General features: G+C 40.1%; 1 long non-coding RNA gene across 1 annotated transcript; it reads left to right on the top strand.

The window, feature by feature from the left end:
- Nucleotides 1–11,442: 11,442 nt before the first annotated feature.
- On the top strand, nucleotides 11,443–13,029 carry LOC136301591 (uncharacterized). Its single transcript, XR_010723903.1, has 3 exons — nucleotides 11,443–11,979; nucleotides 12,318–12,523; nucleotides 12,615–13,029. It is a non-coding gene; the product is annotated as an uncharacterized lncRNA (long non-coding RNA).
- The last annotated feature ends 12,456 nt before the right edge of the window (nucleotides 13,030–25,485 follow it).

Here is a 25,485-nt window from a genome sequence, read left to right as displayed (position 1 = left end):
CAATCCCCACTGTAAGCCATTAGCTGTGCACATCTGCCCACTCTAATGACCACTCTAGTGTACACATACCTGACTGCCATCTAATTTAGACATCACCCATAGGACACTAATACTAATGTCTCTTGGGCCAGCTAAGTCCTGGATTATTGGCTAGCTACAGTTATCACTCCATTTGGTCTTTGGAGGTGAACCAAGTGCACCTGAGGTCATAAATAGGTCAAATGATTATACAGCTTGTGAAGGATTCAAGTATTTTTTGTTACCCTAACAAGAACCAAAAATATACTTTCTAATTTGTTTTGACAGGGGATCGAATTGCTTTGCTTTTATGCAATGTCCCCTTTGTGTAGCAACGAAAATGCAGCCAATTAGGCATAAAATTCTTTTTTCCATATGAGCAGCAAGTTAAACAAATTGATGCCGTTTAAAATTAACACAGAAAAAAAGAAAGAAAATTGGTAGCATCAAATATCCAATAATCAATCTTTTATTTTATCAAGAAAAGAAAAAGGAAGGAGTCAGGGCTGCTATTTCTAATTAAGGTAGCAAATAGAGATGTGATAAACAAGGAGGGTTATGATTGCTGCCTATAAATATCTTGTGGGGAGGTAAACACACGGAGAAGAAAGAGCTATTTAAGCTAAAGGAAAATGGTGGCATGAGAACAAATGGGTATAAATTGAATTGTTCCTAAACACTTAAGATTGAATTTAGGAGAACACTTTGAGCTGTGGGAATAAAGGGTTCCTGAACAGTCCACTAATTAATATTAGAGTGGGGGAAAATACATAAGTGGGGTAAATTGAAGCTTATTAAATAAATTCTATAACTTGTTTTCATCTGAGAGCAAGGGATTGCATACAGTAATCAAAGTTAATCCTGTTCAGTCTAAAACTGTGTTTGAACACTGGACCAAATTCAGATCTGTTGCAAGAACCAGAGCTCAAGCAATATTTGTACCACCGCACATTTTTACATTGAAAGGAAATACACTTCTCTCTAGAAAAGGAAGAAACAACCCTCTTCCCAAACCCAATAGACAAATTGGATTTAATACCAGTTCTGAATTTGGCCCAGTGTGGAACAGATTCAAATGTTCATGATTCTAATAGAAGCTGTCCAGAACAGAACATTTTGAGGTAAATACTCAGTTGTAGCAAGTAAATGTGGGAGAACAGAAAATTCTGGGGTTTCTCCTTCTGTGGATACTTATGTGCATGTTAGCCCACAGGAAAGACTGACATAGTGAGGACCACATTAAAGTGCAGCCTGGATTTTGACAGCTATAGATTTATGAGAGAAGATAAAATGTGTGCTTGAGAAAAATTTTTTTTGTACAAAAAAAGGTAGTGGTTGGACACAAAAACAAATGCAAGTTCTCATGCAAATCAGCAAATCTACTCAAAGGTGAGTGTGCTTGATCCTGGACATCTCAAACCCCATTGTCTTCAACGTGAGCTGGCATTTACAGACAATGTTTATAAATGGATCCATGCCAAGATGCTCATGTTAAAAAATGTGAGTGCATGCTGTATTATAACATTTTGATAACAAATATAAAGGTAAAAGAAAAGTAATGTACCAGTCCTTCTGTCTGTTCATTTTTGCGTCAGGGTAAGAAGCAGATATATGGTTTTCTTCAATTAACTTTCCATAAAAACCTGTACTACAGCAAAAAAGGTCAATGCCACAAAACTAGGTGCTTTCCTTTCAAATTGTGCTACTTTCACCTAATGTTATCAACTATTGTATGGAGCCTTGTGTAAAATCCTGGGAAAGGACAGTCATTTATACACATCTCTTTCTTAGGTGTTTTTCATTGCATGAAAAATCATCAGCAATCTGCCCCTCACCTGCCTTTGGCGCTGGATGAAAGTTGGTGACTGCTGAATTATCGGCACAAGAGGGGATGGAGGAGGCAGCTGCTCCTTGGGAGAGCTGGCTGAGATATGAGGAGACATCCAGGAGCCACTCCAAATGGGAACCTACCTTGTTCTCATCACACAGAGTAAGTATCACAATAAATGGGGAGTCATGAGACCTTAAAAAAAAAAAAAGAAAAGAAAAAAAAAGATGAAGATGAAGAGGAGTAATATTGTTACAAACAGCAGCAGCATCTCAAGAGTACCACTGCAGCTCAGAGAACTGTTGTTCTGGGAATTGCTTTGCTATTAGTACTAAAAATTAAGCAGTCTCACTAGACGCAGCTTACAGTTTTTAAACTGTCAAAATGTTTCATATACAGTATCTTTGTTTCTCAGTTCCATTTCCTTATTAACAAAGCCAGAAAAAAAATATACTACATTAATTAGTTCTCCTTCAGCTTTTTTTTTTCTCTAATTACATTGGCTCCCTTCCCCTTGCCCATATATATCAAAAAATGTCACTACCTGCAGGGGAGAGATTTGTGCAAGCCTTGGCTGAAGGATCAGGACCAGTGTTGGAGCAAGCACTGATTTATTCTTTCTCCTGCACAACAGAGCACCAGAGATTGAAACCTATCCCTTGAACACAGGAACACTGACAATGTGTTCATCAGGGCCTGATGCAATGGTTCAGCATCCCTAACAATTTGCACTGGTTTTGGCTGGAATAGACTTATTTTTCTTAATAGTGGCTAGTGTGGGGTGGTATTTTGGATAGGCTGAAAATATTGACAACACAGGGATGTTTTAGCTATGGCAGAGTGGGGCTTACACAGAGGCAGAGCCTTTTCTGCTTCTCACTCCACCTCACCAGTGAGAAGCATGGGGATGCACAAGGGGCTGGGAGAGGGTACAGCTGGGACAGCTATCTTCATCTGACCAGAGTAAAACTCCAAACCATACAGAATCATGCTCAGCAGTAAAACTGGGCACAGGTGGAGGTTGTTTGAGACTGATGTTGCTCTGGGCACCAACAAGTTTGTGGTGAGAAATTGTTTGCTTTTGCATCATTTGTGTTTCTTGGCGAGGGGAGGGGGGGGAGGGGGGGGGAGAGGGAGGGGTCCCTTCCTCTTTGTTGTTTTTTTACATCCTTTGTTTTATTGTGGGGGCAGTTGTGGTGGGGTGGTGTTAAAATTATTGAACTGCCTTTGTCTCAATCCACAGATTTTCTCACCTTACCCTTCCAATTCTCCCCTACATCCCACGGGGTGGGGAGTGAGCAAGCAGTTGTGTGTGCTGTCTGCTGGGGTTAAGCCACAGAACCATCCCAGGGTTTTGCTCCTTGCTGGTGCCCTGCTTCTCCCCCAGCCGTGCTCTGCTACTGCTCAGTGCAAACCATTACAGGGGAAACACTGGAACCTCCAGCAGCTCCTGCTTTCCCACCCAGCTGCAGCAGCAGGTGTGCATGGGCTGGTCACACACTTACTAGCATATTTTCTGCACTCAGGCTCCAGGCTTGTTAAGGCTTTTGTTAACACCAAGGTGAAATAAGGAAACCCGTTCATCAGGGTTTTCGCGGGCCTTATCTTCCTTTCTTCTCGACCACAAAAATGACTGTTCTCCAGACTCTACTTTGTCACTCAGCATTTTACAGGGGAAGAGAGATGAAAGAAATTGTTACCGTTTTACAATGTTTTTTTACAATATAGTAAGCACATGCAAGGTGAAAGGCTGAGCAATGACAACAGTACAGATGCAGCTGCCCCCTGCATCTCACATCCCTTTTTCAGCCTGTCCTCACACAGCCTGTTGGTTTGACTTCCAAAAAATTCCCTCTTAAAAAACCTCTCACTTGCCAAGAAAAGAAAGCTCATTTGCACTGCACAATGCTGAATGTAATTTGATTCCACCAACTTTAGAGGTTTGCTGCACTGCACAGACACCTGTGCGATGAACCAGCCGCCTCTCTCTTGCTGACATGCACACACAATGTGCACCTGCATATCCCCAGCTCTCCTTTCAGGAAGAAATGTATAGCATTAAAATGTAGGCAGCTTCCAGGATTTTCAGGAATTACACAAATCCAAAAACTGAACTAATGGGATGATGCCTGGGTAGAAAAGTCTTTGGTGCTATTTCATTGTTAGTCTGATTCTTAAGAGGGACAACATGAGCTCCAGTTTGCACTAACTGGGGAAATGATCTTAACAAGAGTGATGTCTGTGCATTCAAAACTGGATTTCTTGCAAACTACAGTCACTGAGGCCAGCCAGGCACTTGATGGTTTGATGGCTATTTAATTGATTCAGCCACTCTTTATCTGGTAACTAAAACAGTAGTTCCACATGACATTATTAGTTCTCTAAGCATCCCATTAATTTCTCTGCTTTGCTGTCCTGTGAGTGCTCAGCCCTCCATTCCACTCAAAAAATAAATGTCTGGAGAGCAGACAAATTGCGTAGTTTGTGTGGACTGGCAGAGGATCCAGGGACCACAGCAAAAGTGCTCTCTGCCATCTTCATCTGCACATGAGGGCATTTCTTTCCTCAGCATGCACAGGGGTGTGCCCCACAGCAGCCCCCCTTCAAGAGCAGATGCAAGATGAGGCTTTTGCTCTGTCCCCCATCGCTGCTGGGAAAGCACAGACAGCCCTGTTTAAGCCCCTGCCTCCAGATCTGCCATGTTCCCCTGTCCTTGCTCCTGCCTGCTGGGGCCTCTTGCCCTGGGAAAAGGGAGAGGAAAGGAGAAGGGTCACAAAGGACATCCTCAGGGAATGAGGCATCCCTGCTAGCGTGCCTCAGCCTGAGCTGAGCTTTCCTTCCCATCCCATGCCTGGGCAGTCAGTAGTCATTCACTTTCACTTACAGTCAATGTACATGTCTTCTGCTGCCCTGCCTCTGGCTATGGTTAGCCAAGTTCTCATTCTTTAGGCAAAAGATGTGACAGAATGCATTAGATTTCAATAGAAAAGCCTCTTGATGGAGTTTGTTGTGAAACTTTAAAAAGTTTTAGGATGAAGAGTCATACAACCGAAAAAATGACCTCTTATAGCGCAGAATATCCTCAATTTACTGTTGGTTTTGGAAATACTTTTTTAGATCTAAGCTTAAAAAATGCAGACTTTTCAAGAAAGATACATGGCTTATTTTATTTTCTGTTTATGTCCCAGTTTAATTTAAACAGGGTACTACAACTATATTGCTGCTTTGATATGCTAAGTACCTGTCAGCTCAGCAGTGCAAAATAGTTAAAGTAGCATTCTTATATACATAACAATACAATATGTTAATAGTATTTAGTTCAATCAACAGCAAAAACTAAATCTAAGATTGCAATACTATTAGATTAATAAACCTGCACCTTTCATGCTCTAAGTTCCAGGTCAGTGTGTTGAACTCTGCACAATAAGGAATTTATAAGAGCTAAAACGAGAGCATTTTACTCTTAGACTTTAGATATCATAAGGAAGGGAACTGATTTAATAAATGTGCTAGAGTTTATTCTTTCTTGTAAAAAGAAAAATCTAGAGTAACCTGAAATTAGTTTCATCATCTGAAACTTTCAGTGCAACCAAAAGCAGAAGGTACCTAGTTCTGCATGTTACCTTGTCTCATGATTGATGATTTTTTAGCAGTTTTGTACTATTCTGTTTTGCAAACATTAGGGGTTTAATTTTTTTTTTTTTTTTACAAAAGAAATTAGAGTAACACAATTGTTGAACTTTCTTTTCCCATTACTGTTGTTGATCCCTGCATTCCACCAAAAGGAACAAGTTTAGTCAAGGAGAGAGGAGAAGAAAGTTAATTTTCCTTTTCCTCACAAAAGTAACAAAAATATTTATGAACAAGAGAAGACTGCTGGGAACTAAAACCCTGACTTCCTTCCCTAGTGTGAGAACTCCAAAACTCTTCAGCTATGATTAATGAGAGGTTTAGGTCAGAGCTTGCAGTGATGACAACACGTTAGTGAACAATAAGAGAATGATCTTACGAAGTACAGAGGTATTTTTTACAGTGTATTCCCCAAGCCGCACACACCACACTTAATAAACAGCTGATCTAAGTGAAAATGCTTCAGGAAATGTTGCCTTTTTCAGGACAAGAACCCCAGGAATCTTCACATTACCTCACACTCTGTATTCGTTCAACATGATTACACCTTCGCCATGAAATTTAACTTTCCTCTGTTCCAGCAAACACTCTCCTGAAATTATCTACATTCTTCACTTGACATCATTTGCCATTCTCAATAGTCCAGTCCCCAAGGTCCAATTAACTGCCTGTGGCTCAGGTCCTGTCCACAAGTGTTTTCCATCCAACATACTGTATCTTTCCTGAGCAAGACAGAGATGGAAGTTCAAGCCGCAAACACTATCCAAACAGTGACAATTTTCTCGCTCCATGTTTCCTACTGGGTCAGGCAATGTTTGAGAGGTGAAAGATTTCTCTGGTGTCTAGACTATCCTAAAGCAAGGTAACAACCAAAGAGACAAATTTGTGTACAGAACAGATACATAACCTGCTAATTCCCTTAGTGGTTTTTGATATTGACAACTTGTTATACATTTAAGATATTTTTTAACAAATAAATAAATATAAATAATGTTCCTGCACAACAAAGTTCCTGTTTCATCTGCATTTAAGTTAGTTGTTGCAGTTTTGTTCTCCTTTGGACAAGGAAGTCACACAAATTTTTTTGTTTGCCTGTCTATGAACTAGGATGAAAAACAGTAGCTGAGAGAGATTAACTTCTGGGTTTGGTAACAAAATCCTGAAATAGGCCAGGATTACAAAGCAACCTATGGGTTGTTTTTCATTTAAGTTAAATAACACCCTAAGGCAATTTCATTCTGACCCATTGGTGTAGAATATCCACTTTTTTTTCCCCCTTGTTTTGTCTTTCCACCTTCTAAACCACAGCCATGATAAGTCCACCTTCCAGCTGGTTTATCATTAAAACAAAACTCTGTCATTCCAAGTGTATTTCCCATTCCAAACAAATGCTTCTAGATTTAGTGATTTTGATTAATAAGATCATACTAAAAGGCTGTATTGCTCCTCCTCATTTTCCTTTAAGTCACAAGGAGTATTTAGAAAAGCTGGACAATCCTAAATAATTTTGATAGCCAAATCACACCCCTATATCACTGCTTGATCTCTTTAAGCTCTTATGTACATCCTCTCTTATCTATTTTGCACTTTAGCAAACTCAGCAATGCTTCCCAAAACCACACTATAATGATTCCCACTACCTTAATAAAAACCCTTCCTTTCTGTAACTTTGTGAGGTCTCTGAATCCCTTCAAAAATCCAGACTGAAATTTCATTTGCTTCATTTTGCAATAAAAGAGCCACATTTTGAATTGTTCATGCTTTTTCCCCTTTAATTTTTTCCTGTCCCTCTTTCATTTTTGCTTCCTTTTCTGCTTTCTAAATCAAATCATATAAGACTCAGATTATGTGAGTAGTCAAATAGATTGCACTCACATCAGCTTTATTTTATTAGAGAAAACAGGTAATAGTATCCAGGTTCTTTCCCTCATCACCTGTTTTATGCATGACCTAATCAGGACTCATCACATGCACCAGAGCTACTGTCTAAAGGCTGTATTAGTTGTACCAGCTAATAACAAATATCACTGCAGTCACAGTCACCTGCTTGGTGTTCGGGCTCAGGAGACAAGAAATGGGTGAATTCTACATTGCTCCAGTTAGAGCAAGGTGGGATCTGTTAATTAGTACTTGTTCTGATGGACAGTGTTGAAGTCTCCCAGGCTTAGATCTGGAATGGTGTCACTACCGGTTTTTCCAAAAAGTTCTGTTGTACTTAGCTTCATTCTCCTAACTCTTGGTCACTGATTACCTTCCAATTACTAGTCTCTCCTGCAGCACTGTGCCACTCAGTAAGCTGTCTCTCCTCCCAGTTTTTCCCTTACTGACAATTTTCAGCCCATCCTCATCATGCATCTATCTCTCTCAACAAATCTACTTCTCTCTTGAATCCATCCGTGAATTTTGCTAATAGTACTCACAGAAAAAAGATTACATAGCAATAAACTTTGTAATCTTAAGTAGTTCTCGATATGTACAAAAGCTTACAATACATCAGTCCCATCTGCACTTTGCAGATGCCTAGACCAATCAACCCTTACTTTCAAGCCAGACTATAACCTTTTTCATTCCTGGATTTCTCATTTTATTTCTTGCCTTTGTAATACTTCACTTCTGGTCTCCTGTAAATGATGTATTTTTTATAACTCTTGCAGATATAACTTTTGCGCAGCAGCTAAACTTGTTTCTCAGAATCACCCTGATCTGCAATTGAAACATGTTTATCTTCACAGCAAAACTTAGTCACTCCAAAATGATTTCAAGTCTCCAGCTTCAGAACTACAATAAAATCCCCTGTAATATCTGTTTTCTTCTACACTGTTACCTGAAATTCTGCAAGCTTAAAATTACATTGAATTCATTCAAACTTAATGTCCTACAAATACCTGTAAAATTATTCCAGATGCTGTCTGCAGAAAAAAATCTGCAGAGTGGCACCATTTATTAACCTCTGTTTACTGATTCAGCAACTGCAGTAAGTGTTCAGATTCTTACTTCCTACATTGAAATAAATTAATAGATTTACTCTCAGCTCCACCACTAACACAAATCACAAAGCCTGACCTGAGTGTGTAGCATCTCCAGAGAATCTATAACACTGAAAAGAACAGAAGCTGAGCTGGCTTTTCTCCAAGAGGAAAGTTAAGTGTCAAAAGAACAGACAATACTACCAGTATCAACATGTTTATCACATTTTTTTTTTATTCTCAGCTCTGCCCAGGATCTGCTGGGTGTAGCCAAGGCTCAGCTGCTGCACAGAGTCAGGTTTGACTCCATGACTCTAGACCTACTTCTTCTACAGTTCTGGTTCCAGTATTGTTAGAAAGTCACTTTGGGCCACTCAGATTTTATATTTGCTGGCCTGAAATCTAAAGGAGCATCTTCTCTTTAAGGACAACCCCTGCACAGAGAAGCCTCCTTAGGCATAGCAGACCCCCATAATCCTGCAGACACTGGAAACAAAGAGCATGGTAAAACAAATTAGAAGCCAGACTGGTCCAACTCCTCAGCAGAAGAGGTTGGATGTCTCAAGAGCACAGCCTCTGCTGACTAACAGAGCGAGCCATGCTACACTTACTTAAAATCATGTGAATAAAACCATTTCTTAATTTGTTTTAATTAGTTCTGTATCAGCAAAAAGTACTATTATACTTATATTCTCTTTTATTCAAAAACTGCTCACAGCTTCTGAAAATGTGCTGTTACTTCATACTCACAAGTTTTACTCACGATGTAATAAAGCAAGGAGAGACTTTTGAAAGCTCTGTAATGGTTTGAAAAAGGAACTTTTGTATTTAAAATTCTAATTATGCCATTAGATGACTTAAGACCATTCCAGAAGACCTGTTATTACCTACTGTGCACACAGCATAAAACTGGATTTCAGCTTAAAAACAAAACCATCAAATTCAGACAAAAAGAACTGCCTGTGAGAGTGGCATTATAAATGTACTTTTAATCACAGACATCCTGATAGCAATAAGACTTGAGACAATAAACCAGTCTGTCAGCCATCCAGGCCCTCTTTTCTCCTGGACATCCCAGCAGGAGTTTGGCAACTCTGGTTAGCATAAGGCTTTGCAGGCAATGACATAAGATGATATAATGTTCCTGGGTATGTGACAACAATAAGTTTCAGTCATGCAGAATATGGATTTGAACAGATCTGCAAAGTCCTTTGTAATCCTTAAATTATCTAAGGCACCTACACCCCCAGCCACTTTTAACACAAGCATGTACTTTCACCACCTCAACTTAGTTTAGCACCATATATCCAGTGGAAAGAAACAAGCTCTTCAAAGGGGTGATTTCTAAGGAACACATGAGTTGTATCAGGTCACAAGAAGAAGCATTCAGACTTTAAATGCTGTATTCCAGGCCTAAGGTGTAACTATTCAACAAAAGCTCTCATAGGAAGTAGACTACATTTCGTGATTTGTACCCTATGTTTTTTCTCAGTGAAGTCAGTGGGGAAATTCTGCATCCATTAAAGACAATAAAATTTCCCTTCAGCACCAGCAGCCTTTCACTTGGTTAACTCTAAAACAGTTCATGGTAGGAAACTTATCCAGCCCTAAAATCTGAAAACTAGGGCTCGAGACAGAAGCCACATATCCATTACTACTGCATACAATTCAATAAAACAGCCGGAGAACACATCTTTGCAAATATTTTTCCAGATAATAACAGAAAATCCTTACAAGTGATTCCAAACCTTTTAATGTTTAAATGGTAAAAAATCTGAAGTAACTCCACTGGAATTCATGGAGTTCCAAGGCTGTAAAATCTGTATCAGTGATCAGAGACTCAATATTATTCATTTTTGGCGCACGTACCAACTTTTCTTTATGTATCTGACTAAACTGCTAGGTAACCAAGACAATAAGCATTATTTGAATTTATAGGTTAAATGATTGCATGTCCTGGAAAATACTTCTAGCAGGTGCACTTTCATCTAAAGCAGATTTAGCTGGGGCATCATTGCTAAGATTGTTGGCACCTGGCTCTTTATTGTATAATCTGTTAAGAGTTACGGCAAAAGAAAAAATTGGTATTGGAGCAGACAATGTGCATTATACTCTGGGTATGTGTAAACCCAGCATATCCAGCTGCATTCTAGGCATTAAAGAGTTATATATACCCACTGGAAGTGTACCATGGTTCTGGCAGAAGTTCAAGAATCCCTGAACTTATATAACCCCCAGAAGACTTGTTTAATAACCAAAGTGGATGAAAAAAGGCTTAGAATATAAGTAATTTTTGTTCTTATATAACAAGGCTTCTTTAAGCAATGAAACTGAATTTTCACTCTGAAAACCCTAAATTACCTTCCAAAGGCAAAATTTGCAGAAAAACCACACTGGAACAATATAAGGGGAAAAAAATTTGGTCTAAAAAGCAAAACAGAAAGTTAATGAGTTAAACAAAGAGAAAAATACATAGTCATGGGTATAATATTGGAGGCACTTGAGAGGGAGCATAACCCCAAGAGTTATTCAGGAGCTGTGAAACCAATAGCAGACAGAAGAGAATTAAATATAACACAATACAATAGGTATTTTTTTGCATCCAATAATTAATAAATACTTTATTGGTATGAACTGTCCATTTGCGGTATGTCAATTGAAATGAACACATTCTGTGCTGAAAACTCATGACACTTTCAATATCCTCTTTATTTCACAGAAGTTAGGAGAACTGATGCAGCACAGGTTCTGATAATAATTACTCTCCTTTGTGTTTGTATTATTCCAGAGACTCAAGTGGCTTTGAAAGCAGAATCAGCCTTTGTTGCTTAAATGGTAAATCTGCATAGCAGGCACTACACACCTGAGACAGACACAGATTAATTTCACAAGATACCTCCACAGCTATAATAACCCAAGCACTGTTTTGTAGAGATGTCACCAATCTCTTACTCAAACATCCTGGGAGGCTTGGGGGCCTGGGAGTGGTCACCTGCAGGGATCTAAGTGGATTCAGCTCCTTTGAGCTCAAAGTGTTCACTGCGTCTTTCTTCTGGATCTTTTGACTTTGTTCCCATTTTCGTTTTTGAGGCTTGCTTTAGTATTGCTTTTACTCTCTCAGCTGTTACACTACTTTCTCTGCCTTTCTAGGGACATTTTCCCCCAGTTTCCAGTTCTGTTTCTTGTGTCACGCATGCAGCACATAGAAGCACCTATGCCAGACTTTGCAAGAGAAAAATGTTATTACACTAACTGCAACCCATGTCAGCCATCATCTGTTTGTCCCACCTTCCTTGAAAGCCCTCCTTTAATAAATGAGACTATTATCAGTACCAAGGCCTGGCATGGCAGGTCTCTATGGCATTGAAGGCTTACTCGGAGGTGCCCAGTATTGCAGCCAACACTTCTTGGTGGCCAAGGCAGAGGCATTTAAGACTTCAGCAGCTGTGGGTGACTGACCAGCCAAAGAAAACCATACCATTGATATTTTTCATTCTTCCAATTCATTCCAGTATCTACCACTATACAACTATCAAGGTCATTCTGGCTGCTTTCATAGCATTTCTGATAATTACTGAAATTGTCGTGTTCTAATATTTCTTTTACATCCAACAATTTCATATCAGTTGCATTTGTGGTTATATTTTGATGCTGGGTACAGTATTTAATGATTAATCAACCAGAAAACACAGGTGGTTTATACAAAAAAAAAAAAAAAAGCATTCAAGAACCGCTACATTGGAGTCAATAAACACAGTTTGATTGGAAATGTCATTAATTAAATCAGATTCACACATTGTTCTGAAACACACACATCTTTTTCACACACATCCTTTTCATACATAAGCTAATGCTGTTTTCTTATACTTCTGCAGAGTGATCTTAAAATGACACACCAGGCAACCATTTAACTGAGAACTTGATCCTGGATAAAAGTGAATAGTTTCCATGAAGCCTGTGCTTGCCACACTTTATCCATAGCTGCATCCAACACAATCCTTCTGATCTCAGTGGGGAGGACAATCTCCATCTCAGTGCATCTGCTGCGAGTGCTGTTTGCAACCAAGAACAAGAGACTTTGGTTTGTGTTTTTGTTTTTACTTTCTATCCTTTGAGTATTTTCAATAACATTAGATCTTTTCATTTGTGGATTGATTTCTTTTCTTTTCCAGACAGGCAACACATCTCCTATGAATCACTGTTCCAGTACTGTGGCTTGGCTTCTGTTCAGTTAGGAGGACTTCGAGATCTTGTACAACACTGTAGGGGCTCCAGCATTCATGCTACTGATCTGCCTGAGTTCCCTGTTTCCTGCTCCTCTCAGTGCCATGGCCAACAAGTAGGATCAGTCAGACTTCATATATGAAGCAGCTGTTTAGGGTGGAGAGAAAAGATGTGTCATGTAGCCTGAGTGTTAAATATTGGACAAGTTTAAGCACACATTTATTTTTTTTTATTTTATTTTCATATTTTCAATATCTTTTCATGTAGCCCTTATACCTTGGCCAATATGTGCTATTCTTTATCTGTCTTTTATTTAAATATGTCCTGGATTCCAACTCCTTTGTCAGAGTGTCTTTTGAACTGGCAACTATTACCTTTCCTGCCAAACTTCTCACAGGTGTGTTAGTTTTGTCAGGTGCATAGTATCCTCAGTGCTATACATGTAACAGCAAACAGAGGAAACTCTGAAATCACAAATTTGAAAGGACTCCCACCCAAAAAAGGCCAGAGATGCTGTGATATTTATCATTTTCTCTGTCCCAGTCAGGCTACGTTTTGATTTTTCTGCAAAATGAAAGTCAAATCCTCAGCTTCATGATTTTTTCCATGCATTTGAATTTGAAAAATAGAACATGTTTTTCTGGCCTTTATTCCCCTTTTTAGATTTAAGTGGGGCTGGCCTACTTGATGCTTCTAAGAAGTCTCATTCCCTGAAGTGTCAGCATGTGTTTTTTCCTTTGACTCTCTGTTACTCAGTCTCCAATATTTCATTCTGCCAGGTGCAACAAGCATGCTACTTTATCCATCTTTTGAACATTTGCTTCTAATGTATGCTCGGCTACCTGGTGGTGTGTAGCTGACATTGTCTTTAACATGCCTTGAATCCATCTGTCTGTTGGACCATATGGTTGTAATTTATTTGGCAGCCACACTCCTAATCACAAATGGAGCATCGTCAAGTCTCTTCTATTCCAGGAGATGCAGCAGTTCCTCATTCCAGCATTAGGATTATTGGGAGATCCATTTCTCGGGCTCTCCCTTGCTGCTTTATAACCTCTTTAAGAGCCATCCTCAACATTCAGCAGTTCTCCCTGGGGATGTCCAGCAATGCAAAGCCTTTGTGCAAACCCTAATGCCAGACACAATCATTTATAATTTTTCCTGTGACATACAGGCCCAAGTCATAGCCAGCTTCTGTCAGAGAAACATCTGTCCTTTCGTTGCCTGAGCAGCTGTGCTGGCTCTCTTCCTGTAAGTTGGAAATACTTCAGTCAGTTGGTGAAAAATGTAAGTTTGGGATAAGAAGGGTCCATTTCACAACCTGCTCTATAGTCTAGACATCCTCTTGTGAGTTTATTACTTTTTTGTGTAACTGGTTGTCATAAATGTTATATTCCTAAGACACATCGCTACATCTTCACTTATCTTAGACCATCAGGCACCATTTCATAATCTTCTCAAAGTTTTATTCATTCTTGAATTTCCCTGAGGGTTATTACATGCTAACAACCTGATTTTTGTGTGTAGGCACTGTCAAGTCTTCATCTAAGTCGATATGCTTGTGACACCATACCACTTTCCATCCCAAACTATCCCACTAAATCAGAGAGGGTTAGATCTGGTGTTTGCAATACTATCTTGCCAAACCTCTGTCCTTCCTTGAGATGATGGAGCAGGCCATCTCTTAAAGACTTACAGCCTGGAGTGCTGAAGCTGAAGGAGGTGTGCTCTTTGCTGACTGCATGCTCTTTTCCTGCAGAGCAAGAGCTGGTGCCTCATAACATAATCTGAAACAGGATCCCAGCAGTGGCTGATCCACCAAGGTGTCTTTTAATGTTGCCATCTGTTAACCTGAACATAAAGTAACAGCAACTTTTCTTGAATCATTTTGCTAATACTTGCAGTCCCCATGTGAGGTGTTCCCTCTCCATCATAATCTGGGCCACCTACAAACCAAACAACCTACCCAATTTTTTGGCTTTGTCACTTTTACAGTACCAAAAAGGGTCTGTGGTTTCGGTTTGGGCAGGAAGTCCTCATAGCCTCACACTGATTTTTCTTCATCTATTAACAAATCAAAGACAGAGACAGCAATGGAGACAGATCTTGACCTCCTCCACTTTGTTAAGTGAAGGCAGTGGCCCCTTGGTTATCCCAGGGTTTGATGTGACTCTTATGAGCTTTTCCTGACAGCAGATGCATCACCAGGTGTGACATAGGTGCCTCTTTGCATGCCATAGCTGACTGGATGGGAGGCATATACATTTGAAGTGTGAATTGCTAACTTCCAGTTATTTCCAATCTATTTTATAGTGATGTATGAGGAGATAACTGCTCCTGTTTCAAAACAAAGTCATCTTTGCACTTCCACCTTCCTTGCATTCAGAGATGGAAACTACCCCAAGTCCTGCCTGGGAGCCTATCCTTCTCACTTCACTTAACTTTCAAGCCCACCCAGAAATGCTAAATCTGATGCCAGCATGATAAATGTGGGTAGCAGGCAATCAAGAGCTGAGATAAAAAGGTCCATCCTCTAACAGGAAAGCTTTACTGGAACATACACAACTACGCAGAGCAAAGCAGTGATATGCAGCCTCTGTTAATCAACTCTCACTGGTCTGTTGGCCAGATGTCCTATGAGTCATGAGACTGGAGATGCTCTACAGCAGAGATCATGCAGATTCAACTCCTTAAAGTTCAAAGCATTCACAAGTTCAAAGCATCCACAACTCCTCTGTTCTGTTCACCTTTTACAATTTTTTCCAGTTCTTTGTTTAAAGCTGGTAATGCCTCATCTTACCTCAGCAGTCACTTTCCCTCCCTGAGCTGTTGCATTCCTTTCTTTATCTTTCCAAACAGGCTTTTTTTTTTTGCTTTCCTTATCTCCTATTTTGCTCATGGAGTCTTAGATAATGCACTGGCAACAACTACTCTTGTTGCTGAGGAGAGAGAGAGGAGAGAGGGTTCAACCATAAAATGATTATGTCAGCTGTTACTTGTGCTGGCTACCGGCTACTTGGCCTGCAGTCTACTGACTTAAAATAAATTATAGATTAATTTAAATTTAGCTTTTAATTGTTTAAATCTAGTCACACTAACTCATCACTAATAATTCTTTATTTCTTCAGTATTTCAACAGATACCAATGCCTTTTAAAATCCAAGCAAAGAGTGGCTACAAATTCTGCTTATCTATTTTTCTGTTGAAGTATTTAAAATATTCTTGCTCTACAGATGCCAGATTTTCCTTTATTTAACTGTCATTCATGCTCTGTCATATCATGCAATCTGGATGCTTTATAACTATTTTTAGCTATTTCATCCCATTTAACTACTAATAAAACTATAAGTTTTATTGACTTTTCTAGGATCATCCCCAAATTTTCTGCTATTCTCTTTCACAGTGTGGTAGTTTTAATCAGTTACAGTTTCAATCCAGGTCATGTGTAATTGCAGGAAGGTTTAACTGGATATCTTGGCATTTCCTGGGTGCTTCCCCAGAGTCCTGGAGTCCTGGAGGTATTTTGCCATTGCCTTTAAAAAATTGTTCCTTTTCATCATTCCATCTTTACCTGACACAAGTAAGACCAATGCAGTGAACTCCCCGACACGTTCTGAAGAGGGGACTTATACAAAGAAATTATTCATGTTCTTGGCAGCCTGTGCATCTGTCATAACCATTGTTATTCTTCAAAAGCTGGTAAAAACCATCACTTCCTTTTTGGGTTTGCTGCTCTTGAAATACTTTAAAGTTTCTTGTTGTTTGTGCTAATGTCTCCATAGAGTGATTCACTATATCCCATTTAATTAGGAGAAAAAAATGAGACTTTAATTAGTATGTACTCCAGACAACATAAGGAAACAATTCAAACATGTAAACATATAAATATGTGAAAAATAAGGAAAAAGGAACACGATTAGAAATGGTTGGCGTGGATTTACCAAAGGCAAATTCTGCCTGACTAACATGATAGCTTTGTATGATGAAATGATTGACACAGTGGGCAAGAAGAAAGCAATAGGATAATTTGTACAATGACTTTACCAAGGTCTTCCTCTTACAGTCATCTGTGGCCAGGTTGCTGAGATATTGGCTGGATAAACAGATGATGAAGAGAAAATAGTCTGGGATCGCCAGGCTAGAAGGGTTGTGATTGGTGGTATAAAGCCCAGTCAGCAGCTCATTACCAGTGTCATCCCTTAGAGATTGATATTGGGGCCAATACTGCTCATGAAAGACCCAGAAGACTGTCAGTAAATGCAGATGATAAAACTGAGTGAAGCAGTTAATATGCTGCAGGTAGATCTGCCATGCAGAGACTTCAACAGCTTTGAGAAAAGGGCTTGCAGGAATCTTACGAAGTGCATAGAAGTCAAATGCCAAATCTTTCAATATAGATGTAACAATACCAAGCAACAGTACAATCTGGGTAAATAAAAAAAGTGGTAAAAAAAGGAAGTTTTGCCAAAAAGGACTTTGGTGTTTTGGTAAGCAGTACAAAGAACACCATCAACACATTAATCTGATCTAATACAGCGTAGCCAGCAGGTTGAATCAAGTGGTTCTTCCTTTGTTTGGCCCTGATAAGTCTGGAGGGCTATGTCCAAGAGGTGTTGCCAGGCCAAGAAAAACATGGACATTGTGAGTGAGGCCAGTAAAGGGTAGTCAATATGGTCAGGGCTGGAGCACAAGAAACCTGAGAGCAGGATGAGAAACCTGACTTCAATGTGCTTGGACAAAGGCACACTGGAGCATTTTACTGCTATCTTCAGCTACCTGATGGGAGAGTACAAAGGAGATGGAGAAACTCTCTTCTCAGAGGTAAACAGAGAGGTGACTGAAGACATCAGACACAAGTTGGAACATACAAAATTCCCATTGAATATTAGGACAATCTCTTCTACTAGAAAGGCCATCAAGTACTGGACCCTAAGGGTTTATGGATCCTCCATCTTTGGAGCTGTTCAAAACTTAACTAGACATTGCTAAATAAGTTGATCTACTTGAGCCTCCTTCAAGACTTCATTCCAACCTCCATCTGTAAATATTATACATTCACCTTGATATGTCCCAGGTTGCTTCCACTTTCTCTGAGATTTTTCTTTGCAATCAAAAGTTCCCAAATGGCTCCTATTCCTGCCCTGCGACGTTAATTTTTTTGCATTGACAGCTGTGCTAGAAATAAACTGGAAGGGCTGAGAGGGCGCACCCCATTAATAGGATTCAACAGCTTCTGTGAATCAGAGAGTTTCTCTGAGTCAGAAGCTGGGCACTACACATCAGCTGGTTGTTATATATATCACCTATATATATGGTACCTAAGGTAAAGATGGTTCAGGTAAGTCTTCTCTAAAGCAATCATTTTTCATCACTGATATGTAAGTTTTACCTGCATCTTCTCCCATTAATAGTTATCAGTAGAAGGAGGGTAGTGAGATAGTGACCTGGTTTTAAGAATTCTCCTTCTCACAGATGAGATCAGATTCAGATCTCCTCTTGTCTTTTGAAATTTTTCTCTCAAGAAGCCCAGCATGACTGCTGAGTGACTGAATTTCCACTTTGGTAACTGATAACACTGACTATTGTGTTCTATCCATTCTCTCTCTGTTTTTATGAGAGGAGACAGCAACGCTTTGTAGCCCCTATTATTTGCACATGTTGGGCTGGGGGCTTTTCTCCAGAATAAATTATATTAGCACAGCACCTGTTAATTCAGCTACACTTTTGAAGGAAAAGAAGTAGAGTTGCCTTTTATACTTAGACTTATGCATTGTCCAAAACAAAGCAAACAAAACAACAAACAAACAAAAAACCCACTATTTCCTCAAGTCCCCTTCCAGTCAGCATTACAATTAACTAAAAAATTGTCTCCTGACTTGAAGAAGGGATGGAAGTTATCCAAACAGAGGAAACAAGTAGCTTTCTCTGCAGTGGAACCAACAACACCCTGCTGGTTTACATCTCAAGGGAAAAGCCTTCCACTGGGATTTTTTGATGTCTTTTAAAGACAGCAGACTTCCCTTTGGCAAGGCCCTTAAAAGGGCTTCTTTCCTCTACAAGGATTTCTATTTTTTCACAGAATGTTTAAGAACACAGTGACTGTAAGTCTTCCATCCCTTCATTAAATTTTGTGGAAATTGGTCAGACAAACATTAAGGGACTAAGGTAGCTGTATTCATACACCTTCACAAACATAATTCACGTACACGTATACGCCTGTTACCACATTAAGTCTTATTTCCTTCAGCAAGAAAAAAAAAAGATATCTTCACAGAAAAATGCAAAAAAAAAGTCCCATGAATAACACTCATCCTCAGTACTTTCATGATAAAATTTTTTTCAAGCAATAATTAAAGAGCAATTATTAATAATTCATTGGATTAGACTACCAACCAACTACTTACAGAGATGGCTTACAACTATAGTATAAAACTCCAGGGGGGGAAAAAAAAAAAAAAAAAAAAAAAAAAAAAAAAAGGAAAAAAAGGCAAGGCAAATCACCACCTTTTTTTAAATGTTATTCATACTTTTCCAATTATGAAAATCCGTTTCAGGAACGATGATCGCAGCAGGATTACAAAGGGTCTGTGTCAACACTTTCAGCTGTTCCAGCCCTCCCCAACAAACACATAGAGTCTCAATTAAGGAATGTTCTTTACAATCACCCCCATTTTCAGCTCCCCACCTGGCTGCAGAGGACTTCAGTTAGTAATACCCTCCATGACAAAGGACAATAAAGGATAGGCTGTTGCACCACCTGCAATCAATCTCACACTTCTATCTCTGCCCGCAAGGCAAGTATTAAAAATAGTCAGAAACATTGACAGCTCTAAGCCAAAAATTCATGGGAGGTTTCTTAAGATGGCTGTGTTACCACTCAGTAATTTCCAGTCTTCTCTGTGCCCATGCAAATAAGCAGCCCATCACACCTAGCCACCACCACATCTTCCTCACCACCTGCTTGCTGCCCTGACCTTTAGTCACTGGTTCCATGGGACCATCCACCTTAGTCAGTGGAGACTAAGTTTGGTTCCATATGAACTAAACTTACTGCTGCTGAAAGGTTAGCTTCTTCACTGTGTATAAAGGAAAAAGCTGAAGGTCCTGAAACCCATGCCAGCAGTAAAACTTAAACTGATGTACAAACCAATACAGGGGAATCACTGCAAATATGTACTGCGGACACTGTCAGATCCACTTAAACCCAGGTTGCATCTCTTTGCTTGTGCTGATATCTATCAATCCAACCCAAGATTCAGTCAATGTGAAAGGATATTTGCAGGTAGATTTCCACAGTGTGACTGAAAATTGGCTTGGTTAAACTTAAGTAGATTTTGAGCCTAGAACAGGCATAAATTACTAGTATGATCTTTCCAACTGTCAGAGTAAAAAAATTATATATTCTAAAGACTACTAATCATCTGAAAGAATTCTAAAATTATTCTAAGTGAAAATTATCATCTCTATGGGAGATGAAAGTTATAGAGGCAAGCTTCATTAAAATGCATAATTAGGTACAGGAAATACAAAAGACTGATCATAAAGCAGCACAAACTAAAGCCCTGAATTACTGAAAGTATTCCCGAAGGATTATCCCAGAGTCTTAAAAAGGTGATTTGGATTTGATCAAGAGATTTTAAACCCGTGAAGAAAATGAGTAAAATTTAGGCTGAAGTTATGCCAATGGGAGCTTTGTAACTTAAGTGTTGTAAGAAATGTTCTATATTTACAATATACAGGGAAATCTGCACAATGGCATTCAGGATGAAAGAAGTTAATATGAAATTTAACTTATATTTATCTGTTTTCCTGTAATTTCATAGCATGAAGGGTGTTTTCTCTCCAACCTTCCTTCTATCCATCAGCTCCCTCCCACTCAAGTCAATACCAAAATTTCAAAAAATCACAGAATGGGTCAGGCTGGAAGGGAGTACAGTGGGGAGCACATCTGGTCCAAATTCCCTGCTCAAGCAGAGCCATCCCAGAGCACATGGCACAGGATTGTGTCCAGACTGATCTTGAGTATCCTCAGTAAGGGAGACTCCACAGCCTCTCTGGGCAGCCTGTTCCAGTACTCAGTCACCTGCACAGTAAAGTTCTTCCTCATGTTCAGGTGGAACTTCCTGTGCATCATTTTCTTCCCATTGTCTCTTGTCCTAGTGCTCAGCACCACTGAGAAGAGCCTGGTCCGTCTTCTTGACACATTCCCTTCAGAGACTGATAGACATTGATGAGGTCCCCTCTCAGGTGCCTCTTCTCGAGGCTGAACAGGCCCAACTCTCTCAGACTTTCCTCAGAAGAGATGCTGTAGTCCCCTCAGCATCTTTGTAGCCCTCCTCTGTACCCACTCCAGCAGGTCCATGTCTTTTGTACTGAGGAGCCCAGAACTTGACAGAGCACTCCAGATGTGGCCTCACCAGGGCTGAGCAGAGGGGCAGGACAAGTCACCTCCCTTGATCTGCTGGCAATGCTTTTATTAATGCATCCCAGGATACCTTAGGCCTTTGGCCACAAGGGCACTGCTGACTTATGGATGGCTTGTTGTCCTCCAGATCCCCAAGATCCTTCTCTGCAGAGCTGCTTCCAGCAGGTCAGCCCCTATCCTGTACTGGTGCAGATTATTCCTCCCCAGGTGCAGGACCTGCATTCACCTTTGTTGTATTTCAGAGGGTTCTCCTCTGCCCATCTCTCCAGCCTGTCAGGGTCCTTCTGAAGGGCTGCACAGCACTCTGAGGTATCTGCCACTCCTCCCAGCTTTATGTTGTCAGGGAACTTGCTGAGGAGGCCTCTGCCCCTTCATCCAAGTTACTGATGAAAAGTTAGGAACCACTTTTATAAAACTACTATTTGACTAGTTTGAATTTATTGATTTCATTTCCCAGATTAACTTCTGCAGGACATTTCAGTAAGGAAAGGCTTCTTTTTAAGCAGCTAAACTCAAGTCCTTACTACTGTCTGTGTCACAGAGGCAAAACCCACTGCATAACCCTGAAGAGTTCCCAGTAGTGCATGGAGAGCAATTCGAGTTGACATCAACAGTGTGCTCTTCACTTGAGGCTGTGGTGCCAGGAGGGTCTGCACATACTTGCATCACCTCAGTAACACAGCAGGTTTTTACTTTCCATGGGCTAAACATACATACTGTAGTCCAGAGCAGACTTCACTGAATGCCATTTTGCTTCTCACCCACATGCACCCCAACCATGACCAAGGTTACCACCAGGTAGGACTGCAGCAGCAGCATTAGGTTGGTCAGTGGTCCTGGCACTCACGATATTTTCACAAAATGTTGCATTGTCTCTGTCACAGCCTGTAAATCCTTGCAAAGCACATGCACATCTGAACTCAGTTCTGAGAGTACACACTTGGATGTTACAAAACTGCCTCTTCACAGTCTTACACTGCTTAGAGAAATGCTGTATTTGATTTCATTTTTTTTCCTTATATTCAGCCAAGAGATGTTCACTCTGCCAGTTGTTTAATATTCTGTCTTAATGAGAATATTTCTATTTTTCACTAAAAGTGAGCAATTTCTACCTGCTCCTTTTCTATTACATACATATATTAGGTCTAATTTGCAAATATATATAAAAATTCTTTAGGGATGAAAATTGTACTTATCTTAAACTACACATACACTCCACAAACAATATTTTTCTAAGAATTGGTGTGTACTTCCCTACCCATCATTTATTAATAGGCTTGCCATCTGTATTCATCTTTAAATTCCACCAATTAATATTCTTCAGCCTGGAAACTCTGTGGGTACAGCTTTCCTAATGTACAAAATCTGATGTACAATTCATTTTACACTGAGGAATTTAACCCAATACCAAAGTGATTTTAAGAACAGATTTGTTGCAAAGACTTAAAATAAATTGATTTAGTTGGATAAGACAACTTTCATAGGCATTCATTTAAACACTAAACTACACTAGCTGCACAGAGTTAACAAATGTGCTACAAAGCTCTTCAACTCCCACACAAGCTGACTCACACAAGATAACAAAACTATTAGTTCTTGAAAGAACTCTATATTTTTCTTTGTTGTTCCAATGACTTCCCCAGTTTTGAGGGGCACAATTTCAGATGTATACGCTATAAAGAAAGTGATATTTGGAGACGGATGGGTGACCAGGTTATAAATGAAGGAAAATAGCCGTGATGACAAGTAGTTTATATCACCACCCCAGCTGCAAAATTCATCCAAAACTCAGTAATTTATCCAGTGTATCCATTATTTTTCCCACCAGCTAGCAGTCCATCCAAAGCAAGCACAACCATTACTGTTCAGTTCCTTCTTTTTACTGCATCCCTCTCTTCTCATCCTTTATTTGTTGCTGGCATTTCATAACTTGTGACACATGTCCTCAGTTAATTTGCCCACACTACTCATTTGTGGTCTATGTACCATTTCATGTGACTCACATACTCTCTTATAATACTTTTTAATGTCTATTCCTCTAGAGTGAAGAGAAGCTTTTTTTTCTGATGCATCCATACAGACCTGTCAAATGTATGTCTGAAGCCAATGACTCAAAAATGTCAAATTTAGATCAGATATGTCTTTGTTTAAATTTTGATTTCTTTCTAATTTTATTGATATTCTCAAAAAGAGGCCTTACAGTTATTTCTAGGAACATTATTTCTTTGCTTTGTATAATACATTTGAATGTATTTTTACTAAAAGCGGTGACTTGCAAAGCAGGTAACACAAATGCAGTCTTGTGTTTTCTTTCTATTCTTATCAGAATTGGGTCCAAATATAGATAAGTCATGAAAAAAAAAAAATCCCTGAGTGTTCTTGTCTTTTAAGCTGTGTTCAAACTGGGGCGCCTTGGAGCGCATCCAATCTCCTTGGGCTGTAATATGCACTCCAGAATTTTGGATTTGGGCAAAAGGCACACACACCAGCTCCTTCACCCTGACATCGCCTGTTTTCCCTGGAGTGAAAGCCAGAACACATGAGTCAGAGCTACCCATGACCTGAACCTTCAGGGGATTATGACTGCAGGCATGCTGCTGTACCACATGCACCACTTCATTTGCACTCAGCATTAGAAAAATAAACAAAATCATCGGACCATATGAGATATTCCCCCTTGTCCTACCACTACATGCTCTTGAAAAAAGTTCCTCTCTGTCTTTCTTGTAGGTTTCCTTCATATACTAGAAGGCTGGAATTAGGTCAGCTTGAAGCTGTCACTTATCCAGGCTGAAAAGACCCTCAGCCTTTCCTCATAGGAGAGGTGCTCCATCCCTCCAATCATCTTGGTGGCCCCCTCTGGACTTGCTCCAACACATCAATGTCTTTCTGTGCTGGGTACCCAAGAGTTGGATGCACAGGTGAGGTCTCACCAGCACAGAGTAGAGGGGCAGAATCCCCTCCCTCAACATCATGCACACACCTCTTCTGCTGCAGCCCAGGACACGTTTGCCTTTCTGGGCTGCAAGAGCACATTGCCAGGTACATCCAGCCTCTCACCCACCAGCAACCCCAAGTCCCTCTCAGCAGGGCTGCTCTCCATCTGTCCATCCCCGGCACCTTGCCCTTAGTCTTGTTAAACTTCATGAGATTCCCATGGACTCACTTCTAGAGCTTGTTCAAGTCCCTCTGGATGGTATCTTCTTCAGGTGTGTCAACTGCACCACTTGGCTTAGTGTCTTCTGCAAATCTGCTGAGGCTGCACTCAATTCCTTTGTCTATGTTATTAATAATGATATTAAATAACACTTTTCCTAATACGGTCTCCTGAGGGTCACCACTTGTGACTGATACCCACTGGAATTTGAGCTGTTGACCACCCCTTCGTATGCAACTCTTCAACCTCTTCCTCATTCACCAAAGACTCCACCTACCAAAGCCATCCCTCTGCAATTTAGAGAGAAGGATGTTGTGGGGGACTGTGTCAATGGTTTTATACAAGTCCAGATAAATGACATCTGTAACCCTCCCCTCGTTCACTGATGTAGTCACCCCATCATAGAAGGCCAGTAGTTTGGTCAGGTAGGATTTTCCCTTGGTGCAGCCATGCTGGGTGCCCCGTGTTACCTCCATGTTCTCCACATGCCTTAGCACAGCTTCTAAGAGGATCAGTTCCACGAAAATTCATTACTGTGAGTGTGGTGAGGCTGACCAGAGAAGCTATGGATGTGCCATCCCTGAAAGTGTTGAAGGCCAGGTTTGGGGGCTCTGAGCAACCTGGTCTAGCAGAAAGTGTCATGGCCCATGTCAGAGGGGTTGCAACTAGATGGTCTTTAAAGTCCCTTCTAACCTAAACCATTCTATCATTCTGTGGTTCTGTGGATTAGGTCTTGTACAGGTATCTCAACCAGAAAGTCAGGAACATGAAAAAGCAGTCCAGAACAAAAATTATTATATGAGAAAGCCTGCTACTTTCATGAAAGGAAGGACAAAGAAACAGCCCAAGTAAAGACTTGTGGGAAACTGTAAGAGAGGGGACTGGAACGGGGGCTCCCAGAAAGAGCTGGGCAGAGGAAACCAAGCCAAACAGGTACAGAAAGAGTTGATATGTCTGAAATATTTAAAGACAGAAAGGATGGAAGAAAGAGAATATTGAGTGTCTAAGTTTAGATTACGATTAAATTTGTGTTTAGATAGTGATGTGAATTGCTCAAGTCTGGTTATGAGGAAATTACAGAACGGGAAGGAGGGAATGCAGTAGGTTTTTTTGATCCATCCTGCCATCAAGAATGGGAATTCCTGGATCAGTCTTGAAGAGGATGAAGAGAAACAAACAAAAGTCTGTGCTGATCTGTACATTGATATGTAGAAATAAGATTAACTGCAGCTACCAC

This window comes from Chamaea fasciata, unplaced genomic scaffold (assembly GCF_029207755.1).
Source record: "Chamaea fasciata isolate MVZ Bird 193981 ecotype frontalis unplaced genomic scaffold, bChaFas1.0.hap1 SCAF_1, whole genome shotgun sequence".
Taxonomy (NCBI): Eukaryota; Metazoa; Chordata; class Aves; order Passeriformes; family Sylviidae; genus Chamaea; species Chamaea fasciata.
This window is presented reverse-complemented; position numbering and strand designations above follow the sequence as displayed.